A 20902-nucleotide genomic window follows, 5' to 3' on the forward strand; every position below is an offset into this window, starting at 1 on the left:
AAGATAGCATTTTCAGCAAATGGTGCTGGTTCAACTGGAGGGCAACATGTAGAAGAATGCAGATCGATCCATGCTTATCACCCTGTACAAAGCTTAAGTCCAAGTGGATCAAGGACCTCCACATCAAACCAGACACACTCAAACTAATAGAAGAAAAAGTGGGAATAGTCTTGAACATATGGGCACTGAGGAAAATTGCCTGAACAAAACACAAATGGCTTATGGTCTAAGATCAAGAATCAACAAATGGGACCTCATAAAACGGCAAAAGTTCTGGACACTGTCGTTAGGACAAAATGGCAACCAACATATTGGAAAAAGATCTTTCCCAATCCTACATCCGATATAGGGCTAATATCCAAAATCTGCAAAGAACTCAAAAAATTGGACTCCAGAGAGCCAAATAACCCTATTAAAAATGGGGTACAGAGCTAAACAAAGAATTCTCAGTTTAGGAATATTGAATGGCTGAGAGGTACCTAAAGAAATGCTCAACATCCTTGGTTATCAGGGAAATGCAAATCAAAACAACCCTGAGATTCCACCTCACACCAGTGAGAATGGCTAAGATCAAAATCTCAGGTGACAGCAGATGCTGGTGAGGATGTAGAGGAAGAGGAGCACTCCTCCATTGTTGGTGGGATTGCAAACTGGTACAACCACTCTGGAAATCAGTCTTGCGGTTCCTCAGAAAATTGGACATTCCACTATCTGAGGACCCAACTATACCTCTCCTGAGCATATACCCAAAAGATGCTCCAACATACAACAAAGACAAATGTTGTTGTAAAAATATAAAAAAATAAAATGCTGTCTTTTACCTCACTAGCTTCAGCACTACAATGCCCCATGATATCTGATTGATATCTTAAGCCTCAGTCAGCAAAGCTTCTTACCTGTTCTGCTCCATCCTATGTCACAATACCGAAGGCCTCTCTCTGAGCCTGGCAGCAATCTATCTAGTCCCAAGGCAGGTTTCCATGCCAGAAACACACATCCTAACTGACGCCCCAGAGCAGCAGCAGCAGCAGCAGCAGCAGCAGCAGCACACTTTCTTACACTTAAATCGCTACATGAAAGAATGCACAACACAATAACCTTTGGCCTAATTGATAAGATATAATTGCCCACCTAAGCAAACAAAGCCTTGTACACATCCATCCCTTAAGAACATTTACAACAACCTGTAATGCTACAGCATGGAATCTTAAAGTCACCTGCCATATTGTGCTGCCACGGCTTCTCTCCCTCTCCCTCCTATCTCTCCCTCTTTTCTGTTACAATCTCCTCCTCTTCCTTTAAACTTCTCCCCTCCCCATCCTTCCTTCTCATTCAATGACAGCCCTCCTTCTATCCTGTACCTGCCCCTCACCTGTAATTTACAAATTAAATGGGCAGAAGGTTCAAGTGAAGTCTCCTGAGTCCTGAGTAAGTGACTAGGCAGCTGTCCTTGGGGCAGTGGAATTAGCATCAAAATACAGATAACTCCAGGGCAAACCACAACAGATGTGCTTCACTATGTTCATAGCAGCCTGATTTATAAGAGCCAGAGGCTGGAAAGAACCCAGATGTCCTTCAACAGAGGAATGGATACAGAATTGTGGTTCATCTACACAATGGTGTACTACTCACCTATTAAAAACAGTGACTTCATGAAATTCATAGGCAGAGAGAATGAACTAGAAAATAGCCTGAATGAGGTAATCCAATCACAGAAAAACACACAAGATATGCACTCTTTGATAAGTGGATATTAGCCCAAAAACTCAAATTATGCAATATGCAATACATGGACCACATGAAACTCAAGTAGAAGTATGACCAAAATGTGGATGCTTCCTCCTTCTTAAAAGGGGGAGCAAAAATATCCATAGGAGGTGAATTGGAGGCAAAGTTTAGAGCAGAGATGGAAGCAACAGCCAGAGTCTGCCCCACATGTGGCCCATATATATACAGCTACCAAAACTAGATAAGATTGAGGAAGGTATGAAGTGCATGCTGACAGGAATCAGTTATAGATCTCTCCTGAGAGCCACAACCAGAAAATGTAAAATACAGAGGCGAATGCTAGCAGCAAGCCATTGAACTGAGAATGAGATTCCTATTGGAGGAAATCATGAAAAGCAAGTGAGTAAGCAGCACCTCTTCATTGTCTCTCTTCCTCAGTTCCTGCCTCCAGAATCCTTTCATATTTGTCTTCTTATCCTGAGTTTCTATGCGGAAGAAGTGTGATATGAAAATATAAAGTGGAAAAAAAAACCTTTTACCCCAAGTTTCTTATGTCATGGTGTTTTATCACAGCAATAGTTACCCTAAGACAAGCATAGGCCCTAGACATCATTAAATAACAAAATTCATCTTTTGTTTTATTTTCTTTTTTTTTTTTTTTCTTTTTTATTTTTTTTTATTAACTTGAGTATTTCTTATATACATTTCGAGTGTTATTCCCTTTCCCGGTTTCCGGGCAAACATCCCCCTCCCCCCTCCCCTTCCTTATGGGTGTTCCCCTCCCAACCCTCCCACCATTGCCGCCCTCCCCCCATAGACTAGTTCACTGGGGGTTCAGTCTTAGCAGGACCCAGGGCTTCCCCTTCCATTGGTGCTCTTACTAGGATATTCATTGCTACCTATGGGGTCAGAGTCCAGGGTCAGTCCATGTATAGTCTTTAGGTAGTGGCTTAGTCCCTGGAAGCTCTGGTTGCTTGGCATTGTTGTACTTTTGGGGTCTCGAGCCCCTTCAAGCTCTTCCAGTTCTTTCTCTGATTCCTTCAATAGGGGACCTATTCTCAGTTCAGTGGTTTGCTGCTGGCATTCGCCTCTGTATTTGCTGTATTCTGGCTGTGTCTCTCAGGAGCGATCTACATCCGGCTCCTGTCGGTCTGCACTTCTTTGCTTCATCCATCTAGTCCAATTGGGTGGCTGTATATGTATGGGCCAAATGTGGGACAGGCTCTGAATGGGTGTTCCTTCAGTCTCTGTTTTGATCTTTGCCTCTCCCTTCCCTGCCAAGGGTATTCTTTTTCCTCATTTAAAGAAGGAGTTAAGCATTCACATTTTGATCATCCGTCTTGAGTTTCGTTTGTTCTAGGGATCTAGGGTAATTCAAGCATTTGGGCTAATAGCCACTTATCAATGAGTGCATACCATGTATGTCTTTCTGTGATTGGGTTAGTTCACTCAGGATGATATTTTCCAGTTCCAACCATTTGCCTACGAATTTCATAAACTCGTTGTTTTTGATAGCTGAGTAGTATTCAATTGTGTAGATGTACCACATTTTCTGTATCCATTCCTCTGTTGAAGGGCATCTGGGTTCTTTCCATTTTCTGGCTATTATAAATAAGGCTGCGATGAACATAGTGGAGCACGTGTCTCTTTTATATGTTGAGGCATCTTTTGGGTATATGCCCAAGAGAGGTATAGCTGGATCCTCAGGCAGTTCAATGTCCAATTTTCTGAGGAACCTCCAGACTGATTTCCAGAATGGTTTTACCAGTCTGCAATCCCACCAACAATGGAGGAGTGTTCCTCTTTCTCCACAACCTCGCCAGCATCTGCTGTCACCTGAGTTTTTGATCTTAGCCATTCTCACTGGTGTGAGGTGAAATCTCAGGGTTGTTTTGATTTGCATTTCCCTTATGACTAAAGATGTTGAACATTTCTTTAGGTGTTTCTCAGCCATTCGGCATTCCTCAGCTGTGAATTCTTTGTTTAGCTCTGAACCCCATTTTTTAATAGGGTTATTTGTTTCCCTGCGGTCTAACTTCTTGAGTTCTTTGTATATTTTGGATATAAGGCCTCTATCTGTTGTAGGGTTGGTAAAGATCTTTTCCCAATATGTTGGTTGCCGTTTTGTCCTAACCACAGTGTCCTTTGCCTTACAGAAGCTTTGCAGTTTTATGAGATCCCATTTGTCAATTCTTGATCTTAGAGCATAAGCCATTGGTGTTTTGTTCAGGAAATTTTTTCCAGTGCCCATGTGTTCCAGATGCTTCCCTAGTTTTTCTTCTATTAGTTTGAGTGTGTCTGGTTTGATGTGGAGGTCCTTGATCCACTTCGACTTAAGCTTTGTACAGGGTGATAAGCCTGGATCGATCTGCATTCTTCTACATGTTGCCCTCCAGTTGAACCAGCACCATTTGCTGAAAATGCTATCTTTTTTCCATTGGATGGTTTTGGCTCCTTTGTCAAAAATCAAGTGACCATAGGTGTGTGGGTTCATTTCTGGGTCTTCAATTCTATTCCATTGGTCTATCTGTCTGTCTCTGTACCAATACCATGCAGTTTTTATCACTATTGCTCTGTAATACTGCTTGAGTTCAGGGATAGTGATTCCCCCTGAAGTCCTTTTATTGTTGAGGATAGCTTTAGCTATCCTGGGTTTTTTGTTATTCCAGATGAATTTGCAAATTGTTCTGTCTAACTCTTTGAAGAATTGGATTGGTATTTTGATGGGGATTGCATTGAATCTGTAGATTGCTTTTGGTAAAATGGCCATTTTTACTATATTAATCCTGCCAATCCATGAGCATGGGAGATCTTTCCATCTTCTGAGGTCTTCTTCAATTTCTTTCTTCAGTGTCTTGAAGTTCTTATTGTACAGATCTTTTACTTGCTTGGTTAAAGTCACACCGAGGTACTTTATATTATTTGGGTCTATTATGAAGGGTGTCGTTTCCCTAATTTCTTTCTCGGCTTGTTTCTCTTTTGTATAGAGGAAGGCAACTGATTTATTTGAGTTAATTTTATACCCAGCCACTTTGCTGAAGTTGTTTATCAGCTTTAGTAGTTCTCTGGTGGAACTTTTGGGATCACTTAAATATACTATCATATCATCTGCAAATAGTGATATTTTGACCTCTTCTTTTCCGATCTGTATCCCTTTGATCTCCTTCTGTTGTCTGATTGCTCTGGCTAGAACTTCAAGAACTATATTGAATAAGTAGGGAGAGAGTGGGCAGCCTTGTCTAGTCCCTGATTTTAGTGGGATTGCTTCAAGTTTCTCTCCATTTAGTTTAATGTTAGCAACTGGTTTGCTGTATATGGCTTTTACTATGTTTAGGTATGGGCCTTGAATTCCTATTCTTTCCAGGACTTTTATCATGAAGGGGTGTTGAATTTTGTCAAATGCTTTCTCAGCATCTAATGAAATGATCATGTGGTTCTGTTCTTTCAGTTTGTTTATATAATGGATCACGTTGATGGTTTTCCGTATATTAAACCATCCCTGCATGCCTGGGATGAAGCCTACTTGATCATGGTGGATGATTGTTTTGATGTGCTCTTGAATTCGGTTTGCCAGAATTTTATTGAGTATTTTTGCGTCGATATTCATAAGGGAAATTGGTCTGAAGTTCTCTTTCTTTGTTGTGTCTTTGTGTGGTTTAGGTATAAGAGTAATTGTAGATTCGTAGAAGGAATTCGGTAGGGCTCCATCTGTTTCAATTTTGTGGAATAGTTTGGATAATATTGGTATGAGGTCTTCTATGAAGGTTTGATAGAATTCTGCACTAAACCCATCTGGACCTGGGCTCTTTTTGGTTGGGAGACCTTTAATGACTGCTTCTATTTCCTTAGGAGTTATGGGGTTGTTTAACTGGTTTATCTGTTCCTGATTTAACTTTGATACCTGGTATCTGTCTAGGAAATTGTCCATTTCCTGAAGATTTTCAAATTTTGTTGAATATAGGTTTTTATAGTAAGATCTGATGATTTTTTGAATTTCCTCTGAATCTGTAGTTATGTCTCCCTTTTCATTTCTGATTTTGTTAATTTGGACGCACTCTCTGTGTCCTCTCGTTAGTCTGGCTAAGGGTTTATCTATCTTGTTGATTTTCTCAAAGAACCAACTTTTGGTCCTGTTGATTCTTTCTATGGTCCTTTTTGTTTCTACTTGGTTGATTTCAGCTCTGAGTTTGATTATTTCCTGCCTTCTACTCCTCCTGGGTGTATTTGCTTCTTTTTGTTCTAGAGCTTTTAGGTGTGCTGTCAAGCTGCTGACATATGCTCTTTCCTGTTTCTTTCTGCAGGCACTCAGCGCTATGAGTTTTCCTCTTAGCACAGCTTTCATTGTGTCCCATAAGTTTGAGTATGTTGTATCTTCATTTTCATTAAATTCTAAAAAGTTTTTAATTTCTTTCTTTATTTCTTCCTTGACCAGGTTATCATTGAGTAGAGCATTGTTCAATTTCCACGTATATGTGGGCGTTCTTCCCTTATTGTTATTGAAGACCAGTTTTAGGCCGTGGTGGTCCGATAGCACGCATGGGATTATTTCTATCTTTCTGTACCTGTTGAGGCCCGTTTTTTGACCAATTATATGGTCAATTTTGGAGAAAGTACCATGAGGAGCTGAGAAGAAGGTATATCCTTTTGCTTTAGGATAGAATGTTCTACAAATATCCGTTAAGTCCATTTGGCTCATGACTTCTCTTAGTCTGTCGACATCACTGTTTAATTTCTGTTTCCATGATCTGTCCATTGATGAGAGTGGGGTGTTGAAATCTCCCACTATTATTGTGTGAGGTGCAATGTGTGTTTTGAGCTTTAGTAAGGTTTCTTTTACGTATGTAGGTGCCCTTGTATTTGGGGCATAGATATTTAGGATTGAGAGTTCATCTTGGTGGATTTTTCCTTTGATGAATATGAAGTGTCCTTCCTTATCTTTTTTGATGACTTTTAGTTGGAAATTGATTTTATTTGATATTAGAATGGCTACTCCAGCTTGCTTCTTCTGACCATTTGCTTGGAAAGTTGTTTTCCAGCCTTTCACTCTGAGGTAGTGTCTGTCTTTGTCTCTGAGGTGTGTTTCCTGTAGGCAGCAGAATGCAGGGTCCTCGTTGCGTATCCAGTTTGTTAATCTATGTCTTTTTATTGGGGAGTTGAGGCCATTGATATTGAGAGATATTAAGGAATAGTGATTATTGTTTCCCTTTATATTCATATTTGGATGTGAGGTTATGTTTGTGTGCTTTCATTCTCTTTGTTTTGTTGCCAAGACGATTAGTTTCTTGCTTCTTCTAGGGTATAGCTTGCCTCCTTATGTTGGGCTTTACCATTTATTATCCTTTGTAGTGCTGGATTTGTAGAAAGATATTGTGTAAATTTGGTTTTGTCATGGAATATCTTGGTTTCTCCATCAATGTTAATTGAGAGTTTTGCTGGATACAGTAACCTGGGCTGGCATTTGTGTTCTCTTAGGGTCTGTATGACATCAGTCCAGGATCTTCTGGCCTTCATAGTTTCTGGCGAGAAGTCTGGTGTGATTCTGATAGGTCTCCCTTTATATGTTACTTGACCTTTTTCCCTTACTGCTTTTAATATTCTTTCTTTATTTTGTGCGTTTGGTGTTTTGACAATTATGTGACGGGAGGTGTTTCTTTTCTGGTCCAATCTATTTGGAGTTCTGTAGGCTTCTTGTATGCCTATGGGTATCTCTTTTTTTAGGTTAGGGAAGTTTTCTTCTATGATTTTGTTGAAGATATTTACTGGTCCTTTGAGCTGGGAGTCTTCACTCTCTTCTATACCTATTATCCTTAGGTTTGATCTTCTCATTGAGTCCTGGATTTCCTGTATGTTTTGGACCAGTAGCTTTTTCCGCTTTACATTATCTTTGACAGTTGAGTCAATGATTTCTATGGAATCTTCTGCTCCTGAGATTCTCTCTTCCATCTCTTGTATTCTGTTGGTGAAGCTTGTATCTACAGCTCCTTGTCTCTTCTTTTGGTTTTCTATATCCAGGGTTGTTTCCATGTGTTCTTTCTTGATTGCTTCTATTTCCATTTTTAATTCCTTCATCTGTTTGATTGTGTTTTCCTGGAATTCTTTCAGGGATTTTTGCCATTCCTCTCTGTAGGCCTCTACTTGTTTATTAATGATTTCCTGTGTTTCCCTAAGTGTGTTCATGTCTTTCTTGAAGTCCTCCAGCATCATGATCAAATATGATTTTGAAACTAGATCTTGCTTTTCTGGTGTGTTTGGATATTCCATGTTTGTTTTGGCGGGAGAATTGGGCTCCGATGATGGCATGCAGTCTTGGTTTCTGTTGCTTGGGTTCCTGCGCTTGCCTCTCGCCATCAGATTATCTCTAGTGTTACTTTGTTCTGCTATTTCTGACAGTGGCTAGACTGACCTATAAGCCTGTGTGTCAGGAGTGCTGTAGACCTGTTTTCCTCTCTTTCAGTCAGTTATGGGGACAGTGTGTTCTGCTTTCCGGCGTGTAGTTTTTCCTCTCTACAGGTCTTCAGCTGTTCCTGTGGGCCTGTGTCTTGAGTTCTCCAGGCAGCTTTCTTGCAGCAGAAAATTTGGTCTTACCTGTGGTCCCGAGGCTCAGGTTCGCTCGTGGGGTGCTGCCCAGGGGCTCTCTGCAGCGGCAGCAACCAGGAAGACCTGTGCCGCCCCTTCCGGGAGCTTCAGTGCACCAGGGTTCCAGATGGTCTTTGGCTTTTTCCTCTGGCGTCCGAGATGTGTGTGCAGGGAGCAGTCTCTTCTGGTTTCCCAGGCTTGTCTGCCTCTCTGAAGGTTTAGCTCTCCCTCCCACGGGATTTGGGTGCAGAGAACTGTTTATCCGGTCTGTTTCTTTCAGGTTCCGGCGGTGTCTCAGGCGCAGAAGTCCTGCTGCTCCTGGGCCCTCCCCCACGGGAGCCCAGAGGCCTTATACAGTTTCCTCTTGGGCCAGGGATGTGGGCAGGGGTGAGCAGTGTTGGTGGTCTCTTCCGCTCTGCAGCCTCAGGAGTGCCCACCTGACCAGGCGGTTGGGTCTCTCTCTCACCGGGTCTGGGAGCAGAGAGCTGCTGCGGGCCGGGATCCGCGGGTGTGGGACTTCCGGTAAACACAGACCGTGCCTCCTAGAGAAATTCTGCTTCCGTGTCCCAAGCTCACCAGGCAGCTTTCTTGCAGCAGAAAATTTGGTCTTACCTGTGGTCCCGAGGCTCAGGTTCGCTCGTGGGGTGCTGCCCAGGGGCTCTCTGCAGCGGCAGCAACCAGGGAGACCTGTGCCGCCCCTTCCGGGAGCTTCAGTGCACCAGGGTTCCAGATGGTCTTTGGCTTTTTCCTCTGGCGTCCGAGATGTGTGTGCAGGGAGCAGTCTCTTCTGGTTTCCCAGGCTTGTCTGCCTCTCTGAAGGTTTAGCTCTCCCTCCCACGGGATTTGGGTGCAGAGAACTGTTTATCCGGTCTGTTTCTTTCAGGTTCCGGCGGTGTCTCAGGCGCAGAAGTCCTGCCGCTCCTGGGCCCTCCCCCACGGGAGCCCAGAGGCCTTATACAGTTTCCTCTTGGGCCAGGGATGTGGGCAGGGGTGAGCAGTGTTGGTGGTCTCTTCCGCTCTGCAGCCTCAGGAGTGCCCACCTGACCAGGCGGTTGGGTCTCTCTCTCACCGGGTCTGGGAGCAGAGAGCTGCTCTTTTGTTTTATTTTCTGTTTAGTTATTTATTTCATTTTTAAAAATATTTTTGTCTAATACACAATGCCACAGGTCATATTCTATATTTTTTCTTTTCTTCTTTTTTATTAATTATTCAATTCGTTATATCTCAAATGATATCCCACTTCCTGACCAGATTCCCTGAGCTCAGTTTGATGGTTGGCTCCAAGAATCCATGTCTGCATTGATCAGTTGCTGGCTGGACTTCCTCAGGGCCTGCTAAACTAGATTCCTGTCAGCCAGCACCTCTGGACCATGGCAACAGTGTTGGGTTTCGTGTCTGCAGATGTGAGGGATTGCCAGGTGGGGCAGTCCCTGCTTGACACTACCTTCAGTCTCTGGTCCACTTTTTGTCCCTGTTCTTCCTTTGACCAGGGATAGTTCTGGGTTAAAAACTTTGAGATTGATGGGTGTCCCTCTCTCTCGACTGGGAGCTGTGCCTATCTGCTGGAGGAGGTCTCTGTAGGCTCTAGCTCCCTCTTCTCTGCGCATTTCAGCTAAAGTCATCCCAGTTGGGTCCTGGGATCCTCACATTCCCTGGTGTCTGGGACCCTCCGGTGTGTAGCCCCAGTTCCTCATCCCCATCCCTGCTGCTACATATTTTTATTCAATTTCCTGATCCTCTGTACCTCTCTCATATCTCCTCCAGATCCTGATGCTGCCACACTTATTTCCTCCCCATTTTTTCTCCCTCCCCGGTCCCCCTTTCACTCCATCTCCAACAATTGTCTTGTTCCCACCTCAATGCAGGACTAAAGCATCCACACCCTGATCTTCCTTCCTTCTATGTTTCATATGACTGTATTCCATACCTTTCTTTTGGAGGTTTGATTGGATGTCAATTACTTATAAATAAAAAAAAAAAACAAATCAAAACCAAATACACACACACACAAAATAAACCAAACACACACAAAAACCAAGAGGGCAAGATTGCTCAGAAAAGTTCCTGATGCCAATTTTTACTACATAAATCTAATCCCTACAGCTCACAAATTAAAAAGAGAGGGTGACTCCACACATACATCCTGGGATTGGTCATGAGGGAGGCCACTACAGTTACGAGTTAAGATAGGGTTAATCTCCTCAGTTGCAGATGATAATAAGATCAACTCTGTTGTGAACTACTGGTTGGGATTTGATATTGTAGACATCTACTTACACTGATATACAGAGGTCATGTCCAAAAACAATATGGAAACCTTTTTTAATTGATTCAGTAGAATTCAGGAGCTTAGCATGACTCATTTTATTAGTCTTCCTTCATGTGTTTCTCTTTTACCTTAGGCTAGCTCATTTCTTTCCCAGTAAGTGTCTTCATTTTAATAATAGATATCCTGTAAGTCTGGGAACTCAAATTGCATTGAAATTCAGCCATTGTCAGAAAAAAAAAGACTATGGGCTTGATTTTGATCAATTGCTTGTGCTACAGGAAATATGGGGCTTCTTGGGGTCATACTTAAATGCCTTCAGGTCATTTATATAGCACTTATGATAGTAATTTGAATCAATAAACTCATTCTTTTCTCTCATCACTTTGTCCAGCAACATTAGGAAGAGTCAATCAACATCATTACGTTTGTTTGTTTTCCAAAAATACTTGAAAGTCTGTAGTGTCACGCAGTGCCTTTCTTCCTGTAAGTGGTTTACTCAAAACATTCAATGGAACTTTGTATACAACACAACTGCTAAAATGCTCCATGAACTGCAGTGATCTCTTTACTATGAGGAATGGAACTATTAGACTCTTTAAACTTATCAGAATAGAGAGCTAGTGCTAGAAACCCCAGAACCAATTAAAATAAACTCTTCCAAAATCTGTTTCTCTTAAGTTACTTTTAGTACAAGAATTTCAGTAAATTTTGTTTTCTAGAATAAAACATGAAGAAAAGATTGTGTGTGTGTGTGTGTGTGTGTGTGTGTGTGTGTGTGTGTGTGTGTGTGAATCTGTTATATATTCTGGACCATGCCTAAACTGACCCCAGGACTTAATTCAGATGACTGAATTACTAACTCAAGTTCACCATGGAGAAGTTTTATTCTTCCTATCTCTTTTTGTTTAGTTTATTCTTTTGTGACTGGTTGACTGAGTCCCTTTAAGGTTAGGAAATAAATAACGTTTTAGTCAGATTTCAAATTCAATTGTCAAGCTCACATAGTAACCTTACAGAATAACTTTCAGACATATATTTCAGTATGAAATAACTGGGTTGGTAGTGCATGTTTATACATTATATATGCACATAGACCTAATATAGTTTTGTTCATAAACATACACACAGTGGCTCAAATGCATGTTGTTTTTTATATATGTGATTTATAATCACATAAAAGGAGCAATAAAGGAAATTGAACAAATTACTCATGGATTTATATTCATTATTATGTACTGTGATTTAATTTGTCTCATAGTGCTTTCTTGAATTAAATCATCATGAAGCTATGAAGAACCTACTGTCACTCTGATTTTAAGCATTCTCTATTAAAAGAGAAATCACATATTGACATTTTACTTTTCTATAGTTACACAGCTACAGTGTTAGCATTACTAATATGGCACTAGAGCAGTTATTACTATCATACAGTGAATATTTTTCTTTGTGTTATGTGAACATACTATCACCACCCTTTGAAGTTAAGAATGATAATGGTCACATGCAATGTTCCATGAAGATAAATATTTCAAATATGGGTCATTTTGCTATGACCTTTTCTTATTCTACAGCAAGTCAGGCAGACATTTGGTTAATCATTCTGAGTGCCTGGTTCTTCAAATCAGTGTAAGACCCCAGGATATCTCATCTTGTTTCATACCTTTAAAATAAAAGAATGTTTTCTTTGTGCATCAGTAATTTTTAGAACTTTAGGGAAATATAACAAAGACCATTCTAGCTATTTAATAATCAAAAGATTAACCTGCTCTAATACAATAAAAATGCTTTATGTGATTTTTCTTCAGACATAAAATACTAAAACACTGCATAAAAATTGATCACTGAACAGAGAGTATACAAAGAAAATATATGTGAAGACAAATATCAGAGTAGGTTAGCTTGACATAACAAAATACAAGACTGTGACTCTTTCATTCTGTGGCTGGACATGTATTGGGCATCACTTCAGTTAGGCTTAAATCTTGGCATCATTTTATGTTTTTACAATGGATAATGTGTCTCCAAGGTTAGAGTCCAGAATCACTATAAATGCCTGGGTTCTGCTTCAAACCACCATTAAATTTCAATGAGAGCACAACATCTCTTTCCTTATGAGTGAGAGCAGAACTCTAGAAAATGCAACACTGTCTCTCCAGTGATATTTAAATTTTACTTAATGTATCAACTAATTAATAGATATGCAACTTTGAATCACTGAAGTTATTCAGAAAAATAAGTTTTTATAAGGTTAAAATTGAAGTATTTTCATCTCATTTCACCCAATAAAAAGATAGTAGATATCTATACATTAATATGTAATTTTGCTATTTTTAATCATGACATTGAAAGTAAATATCTTACTTCTATAGCTGTGTCCTTTTGACTTATGTAATTTCTTTTCTATCCCCATTATTCAATTTATATATTATACTTTCAAAATAAATATATTCATTCAATAAAATAGTAAATTCTGATCGGTCATAAATTTTTGAATTATAGAGATGTTATTTGATTTTTCTTTTTGTATTCTTGGTTCTAATAGCATATTCTATGTAATATAAATTTGCTTAACGTTTCCTGACTATGGATTGAGTGTTATTTTTGTACAGATTTAATTTTTCTGCTCTGGACACCATCTACAGTGTATTAGAACATTGATAATCTATAAGACTTATTTCTCAATCTCCTTTATTATATTAACTGTAAGCATAATGAGCCTAACAATACATATACTAAACAATTTGATAAGGCTATGTTTACTCACCGAAAAAGTTTCCATAAGAGTGGGGAGAGAAATATGTATGTGTCTATTCATATGTATCTGTACAAACTACTTTTATCTTAGATTTCTACAATTCTTTTCTGAAGAAAATAACTGAAAATAGTTTTATATAAATCTACAACTCTGGGACTTCAAAATAATTCATGAGTAAATTGTAAAGTCTATTGGTATTCAAAAGTTGAAGTGAGATGTTGCCAGAGAAATGGTTACTTAGCTACAAAATGGTGAGTGGGATGGAGTTTTATTAATTTGGAACTAGGAGATTCGCCACTGGAAACAGTGATGGTGGAAAGTCAGATTGCACCAGGGATCACTGTGACAGAAATGGTGGCCCTATGAGAAGCTAAAATGTGAGAGCAGAATGAAGACTTGGATGAATTATTATGCTGTCTAAAGCTAGTCATGTTCAACTAGGTGACCTAAAGAGATACTACAGAATACTATAATTATTATGATTTATCTTTTTCATAGTATGAATAGTCATCAGATATATTCATGGCAGATGTGCAAGTCAAACATATAGCAAAGTTTATTCCAAAGACTGAGACTTCCTGTAGAAAGACAGAAATGCAATGTCTCTGCTCTGCTGAGAAGGACATGACATTCACTTGTTTTATGGATTATCAAATAGAGAAATGATGAAATTTTAAATACTAAGGCCAAACTAAAGAGTGGGAGAAGGTATGCCCTTATCTAAATTAAGAAAATGAGATTAATATGATGGTACATGAGCACAATCCCAGCCCGTGGGAGGTGACATAGAGATGGTCAATAGTTTTAGTTCAGCATTAGCTACAGAGAGTTGGAAGGCTGTAAGATTTAGAGGATAAACTCTTTTAAAATTAAATACAAATATTTGCAATATTTATTAATAGTACTACAATGCTTGCATCCCTTATGAAGTTCCATTTTGGTCCAGATATTGCTCCTTTGATTCAGAAGAAAGCAGAATTAATCTAGAAATATATTAGAATTTTTTAATTCAAAAACTAATGCATCAAGGTTTACAAGTACGTAGTTTTCACTTGTTCTTCATACTGTAAAGTCAAAGGTATTTTGAATTTTTAAAGTAAGATGTTTGAAATAGTTTATGTATAATGCCAATCAACAAAATTCTAGGGAACTAATCCACATCAAAGAATGAATTTTTACCTTCCTTTCGATTTTATTGAGAGTGTTTGGAATGATTTGTTCCTGGTTTGTAAGAAGTGAAGCAGGTTGGAATGGAGAGAGTAATTTCTCTTCCAAGGTTTCTGAAAAAGCAGCTTTTAAGTCTTTTCAATAAAGTAGAGTAATAAGAACCATTCTGGACAAACAGAAGCAATATAGAGAGACGCTATAAAATAAAAGAGAAAAGCAGAAAAACAAAGGCTGTTGAACAAAACAGCAGAACAGAAATTTAAAGTTCTCTGATCCTTATTCCTAAATGACAAATAGTAGCACACAGTTCTTTTTCAGACACTCCTTTTGGACTCGGTTTTAATATATTCATGTCCAATGAATGGGAAAAGTATTCTTCATATTTGATGCAATCAAATCAAGTTTCTGAAAGGACTGAGGCCCCATGCTTGTTGCATACAGTGAATAAACACCATCACATTTTCTGCAATGGAGACATTTTGAGATATAAATGTTTATATCTTATCACTATAAGAGCATTGATATTTTAAAATGTGGGGAAAATTTAACATAGATGTGTCTGTTGTAGGACTCCTTTATTAAATTATGTTGGATTTTTTCCCCCTCAGGAATGAAGCCCAAAGCAAAAGTAGTTTCTGTTCTGTTTGCCTGGACTAATAATTGGAACTTTATAATTAACTGCATTCAGTTAGTACATAAATCACAGAAAACAGCTCTACTCCAGACTCTCCTTTGAGAGGAACTCTGCCTCCATTGGCTAGGGTCATTAAGAATGTAATGGCCTTTTAAGCCTGAAATCTAGAAGAGTGAATCAGAGTGTCCTAATGCACTGGTTAATGATGCCTTCGTACTACCAATTACTAGCAAACCCATTGCATTAAAATGAACAGTCTTAGATTAAATGTTAGTGTGGATACAGCAGTTTGTTCATAGCTATATACTGGGAGAGAAAAAATACACGTATTCTTTAGAAAGTAGAACTTGATAAGTTAAATGAATAATTAAATGACTGGTTTAAGCATCTCATGGGATTCTCAGTGAATGTCAAAATATTTAAAAACTTAAATATTTGTAATGTACATTGCATAATTTATAAATATTGTATAATTATGTTATTTTAAATGTGTAATCATTTAATATTACAGTATTGCACCCCAGAAATTTATAATTTAAGCAAGAAAAATGCATCAAAATTGCTGGTTGACTCATTTTATAAAACATTTGACCAGCATCCTTTTAAACTAACTCAGAAACAAAAAAAGGAAAAGGATAAGAAATTGTCATAGCCAAGAAGGTGTAAAGAACTTGTCAGGTAAACATAATGTAGAAAGGCACATGGAATACTAGACCAGACAAAGGGACATTCAGGAAAATCTAAAGCAGTCAAAATAAATTTTGGAGTTTATCTAAATAATGCACTGATGTTGCTTTTTTTTTCATACTGGCCAATATACAGTACTTATTGTTACAGTGTATTTTCCTTCTGTACCACACAACCTGAACCATCTTACCACCATCATGGAGCGGAGATCACCTTAGAACTGAGTAAATGAGCTATACTGGGTTGAATACAGCATTGCTAGCTAGTGCTACAATCAAGGTAATTAGGTTCTTACCACCTTCTAACAGAAGAGAAGAGGGAGGCTCACTATACTCTCAGAATTATATCCACTATTTCATCTCACATTTAAGATAAATATGATCTGAGGGTGGAGAAGGCTAGAGTAAGATAGAAATGAAAACCTACTAAAGCTTGGATTCAATGATGTTCTATCTGTGAGTCCATTACCAGCAGGGGATGAGACATTGTAGCTATGAATCTATTTTTGAGTTGTTTATGCTGCTACAACCAGGTCCAACTGATTCGTTTAAAAGGTCTGACTTCAGTGATTGGTTTCCTTTGGAAACATAAAGTTGATCTAGATTGTCAACTCAATCTGGAATGAACTGTGTGACATTACTCTGGTTGGGTCTGTGAGGACTTTTCTTGGAGATATTAAGAATAGAAGAATGCCCTCCCACACAGAAGATGGCACCTTCCAGATTGATCCAGATAAAGAGAACTCTGAGGAGAAAAGAAGTACAGTTTGTTTGCCTGCCTCCTGCCTTTACTCCTTGACTATATAAGTGATATTGCTTCAGCTCCCTCCAACACCAGCCTCTGCTGACATAAGAAGCCAATTTTGTCTGCCTTTATTTTTTAAATAACATAAATCATTTAATGGAGCCTTGCTTACACTTACAGAGGGTTGACCCGTTCTATGTCAAAGAACCACTAACACATCTGGAATTCCCAAGTTCCTCTCTCTCATACTCTGGGGAAATTTTGAGGTTGAATACCCATTATGATCTCAGATATATGTTGAAAGTTCAATAATATTTTTCTTCTCTTTTTTATTGGCTCTTTTATGTATTTACATTCCAAATACTATTCCCTTTTCCAGTTTTCCCTCCAGAACTCTCTATCCATTCTCTGTCCCCTGATTCTATGAGGGTGCTGCTCCTCCAACATACTCACTCCCACATTACCAACCTGGCATTCCCCTACACTGGGGATTCAAGTCTTCACAAGACTGAGGGTCTTTACATCTATAGTCAGACAATGCCATCCTCTGCTGCATATGTGGTTGGAGCCATGGGTCCTCCATGTGTTTTCCTTAGTTGGTGGTTTAGTCCCTGGGAGCTCTGGGGGATCTGGTTGGTTAATATTTTTATTCTTCCTATGGGGTTGAAAACCCCTTCAGTTCCTTCAGTCTTTTCTCTGATTCCTCTATTGGGATCCCAGTGTTCACACCAATGGTTGGCTGTGAGCATCTGCCTCTGTATTTGTCAGGCTCTGGAAGAGCCTGTCAAGAGACAGCTATAGCAGGCTAGAGTAGGTAAGCACTTCTTGGCATGCACAATAGTATCTGGGTTTGGTGACTGTATGTGGGATACCCCAGGTGGAATAATCTTTGGGTGGCCTTTCCTTAAGTCTCTGCTTCACACTTTTTCCCTGTATTTCCACTGGACAGGAGCGATTCTGGATTAAAATTTTGGAGATGAGTGGATTGGCCCATCTTCCAGATGGGAGCCTTGCCTGACCTCTGGATATGGTCTCTACAGGTTCTTGCTCCGGTATTTGTGGCATTTCAGCTAATCTCATCCCTGTTGGGTCCTGGGAGATTCCTGCTTTCCTGGCATCTGGGACTTGCTGGTATCTACCCCCAGTTCCCCATTACTCATTACTACACACCTTTGTTCAAATTCCTGACCCTCTAATATCTTCTCATTCTTCTCCCATATCATATCCTCTCCCCTATTCTTACCCCTTCTCCTCCTCTCTTCCATCTAAGTCTCTCAAACCCTCTATCTCCTATGAGTATTTTATACCCCCTTTTAATAAGTAATGAAGCATACACATTTTGGACTTCCTTCTTCTTGAGCTTCATATGAGCTGTGATTTGAATCTTGTGTATTCAGAGCTTTTGGGCCAAGATCCACTTATCAGTGAGTGCATATCATGTGTGTTCTTTTGTGACTAGATTCACTCACTTAGGGTATGCTGTATTTCTGTTCATTTGCCTAATAATTTCATGAAGTCATTGCTTTTAATAGCTGAGTAGTAATTCATTGTGTAAATGTGCCACATTTTCTGTATCCATTCCTCTGTTGAAGGACATCTAGATTCTTCCCAGCTTCTGACTATTATAAATAGGGCTGTTATGAACATATTGGAGCATGTGTCCTTGTTTTATGTTGGAGCATCTTTTAGGTATATGCCCAGGAGTGGTATAGCTGGGACCACAGTTAGCACTAGATCTAATTTTCTGAGGAACCAAAAGACTGATTTCCAGAGTGGTTGTACTAACTTGCAATCTCACCAACAATGGAGGAGGGTTTCCGTTTCTCCACATCCTCACCAGCATCACTTGAGGTTTTTGTCTTAGCCATTCTAACTCTGTCAAGTGAAAACTCGGGATTGTTTTGATTTGCATTTCTCTGATGACTGAAAATGTGAAACATTTCTTTAGGTGCTTCATGGCAATTTGATATTCCTCAGTTGAGAATTCTTTGTTTAGCTTTGTACTCCACTTTTAAATAGGGGCATTTGGTTCTCTAGAGTTTAACTTCTTGAGTTAGGATTGGTCAGGATCTTTTCCCAATCTGTTGATTGCCATTGTGTCCTCTTGACAATTTCCTTTGCCTTACAGAAGCTTTGCAGTTTTATGAAGTTCCACTTGTAGATTGCTGATCTTAGAGCATAAGCCCTTAGTAGACAATCAGAAAGGCAGATTAGATAGTAGATAAATAGATGGTAAGTGTATGAGAGGTAGTTGATAGATACATAGGTGATAAATGTAAGATAGATGATGGATTTATAAGAGATGGATGGATAGATAAAAGACGGAAAGATAACATCACCTAATATCTTTATATAAATTCTTACCAATAGATAAAGATGTATGAACTGTTACAGAAACACAGAAATTATTTTTATTATTATATAGCTGTTTGTTAAAACAAAAAAACTTTTATAGATAAAGGCTTTCTTAAAGCTAAGCTATTAATTTAAAATTACTGTAGACTGTAATTTTTCCCAAACTACTAAGAAACAGAAAATTGATGAGTATACATAAAAAAGGCAACACTTTCACACTAATAATATAAAACAAAACATTAAATTTAATAAATCAAATATGGGAAGCATATAAGTTATTTTGAGATTGATTATTAATTAGCCCTATTTAGTGTGAGTTTTCACTTTATTCTACATACTATAAAATGCTAGTTATTGCATATTAGAAAGTATGTCATTTTAAATATGTGTTGTTCTTCAGGGAAAATCTGTTGGTACAATTTTAGTTATACACAGAAATCAAAATTAGCAAGTTATTTTATAACACAATCCCTCCATGAGGCTATTGGTAGTGATAATTTTATAAATACAGTTCAATAAAATTTATGACAATGAAATAAATAATGTGGTTACTATTTTTCTGTAGTATTTATAGTACTTTATAAAAAATACTGTATATTTCTATTGTATAGAAAGATAAATAATTTGTTGAACTTTTTGTTAAATATGTTCTATTAGCTATAAAACAATATGTAGTTATCTTAATTTTTATCCAATGAATATTTAAAATATTGCCTCGTATAGAGATGCAAATGTTTTATAAAATATAAATCTGTTTAATGTTAATATTTTCTGAATTAGTTATATGTCCTGATATAATGATAAGAAATAATACCATTTTAAAGCATAAAACTGTATTAAAATTCAAACACTAAGTATGGTTAATTTACATATTAATGAGTGTATTTTCTTTATATTCATAGCTAATACTGGAACTCAAATATCTGTGTAGTGTTAACCCCTCACTGCCACATGTTTGAGAACATGTTACATGAGTATCTATGTGAACACTGTAACATGAAAGTTAGAGACAAACTTTCTGAATAGAATGAAGAGCTGCATTACTCTAATATTCATACTGTCTGCACAATAAAACTTCAACATTCTTATAAATTGCTATAAAGTGGCAAAGGAACAAGAACAAATAATTTAGCAACAGCAAATGATCCATCTCCTGAGGCTGTGATGACAAGAGCTTCCACAAGGCTGACAGCTGCAAATGTGAAACCATGTCAAATCCTATGCTGTTGAAGTGTCATTCACATTATTGTCATTAACGGTTTTTAACAATTTTGCTAAGTGCATCCCTAAATATATTTTCCTCAAATGTAAGAGCCTATGAAATCAGGCATATTCTTATGTTTAATTGGTAGGACCATGGTTTTCTGGATTGTGGACTGGTAGAAATAGTTAATATTTACTGAGTCATACATATTAAAATATACTGTTAATAAGTTAGCTTGCACCTTTCTCCTACTATGTCAGTTATATATCATTGTTAGTAACTCATAATGTAGTAGCTTAAAGCAACAAATATTTAATATCCTATAGACTCTCTGAGGGTCAAGTATTTAAGAATCGTTTTGTCCGTAGCTCTGCTTCAGGGGACCTTATGAAATGGAAGTTCATTTGCTATCTGTAGCTGTAGTCATCTAAAGCATGGCTAGAGAACTTGCTTCCCAGCTGGCTCACATGACTATGGGAGGATGATTTGTTCCCTGGTTGAGTGCTGAATGTGTAGTACTAAGAGCTGCTTATGGTAAGGTTTTTCCAGAGTGAGCAGTGGGGTGTGTGTGTGCGTGTGCGAGTGCAGGTTGTGTGTGCGTGCGTGCGTGCATGCGTGCGTGCCTGTGTGTGTATGTGTGTGTTTGTGTGTGTGTGTGTGTAAGAAGAGAGAAAAGAGAAACAGGGAGACCTAGAGACAGAGAGCGAAAGACAGAGATTGAGACAAAACAGAAAGACTGGCAGTCAGAGAGACAGAGACTGAGTCCCAGACAGAGTCAGAGAT

Source organism: Rattus norvegicus, chromosome 2, assembly GCF_021556685.1.
Source record: "Rattus norvegicus strain SHRSP/BbbUtx chromosome 2, alternate assembly SHRSP_T2T, whole genome shotgun sequence".
In the NCBI taxonomy this organism is placed as follows: domain Eukaryota; kingdom Metazoa; phylum Chordata; class Mammalia; order Rodentia; family Muridae; genus Rattus; species Rattus norvegicus.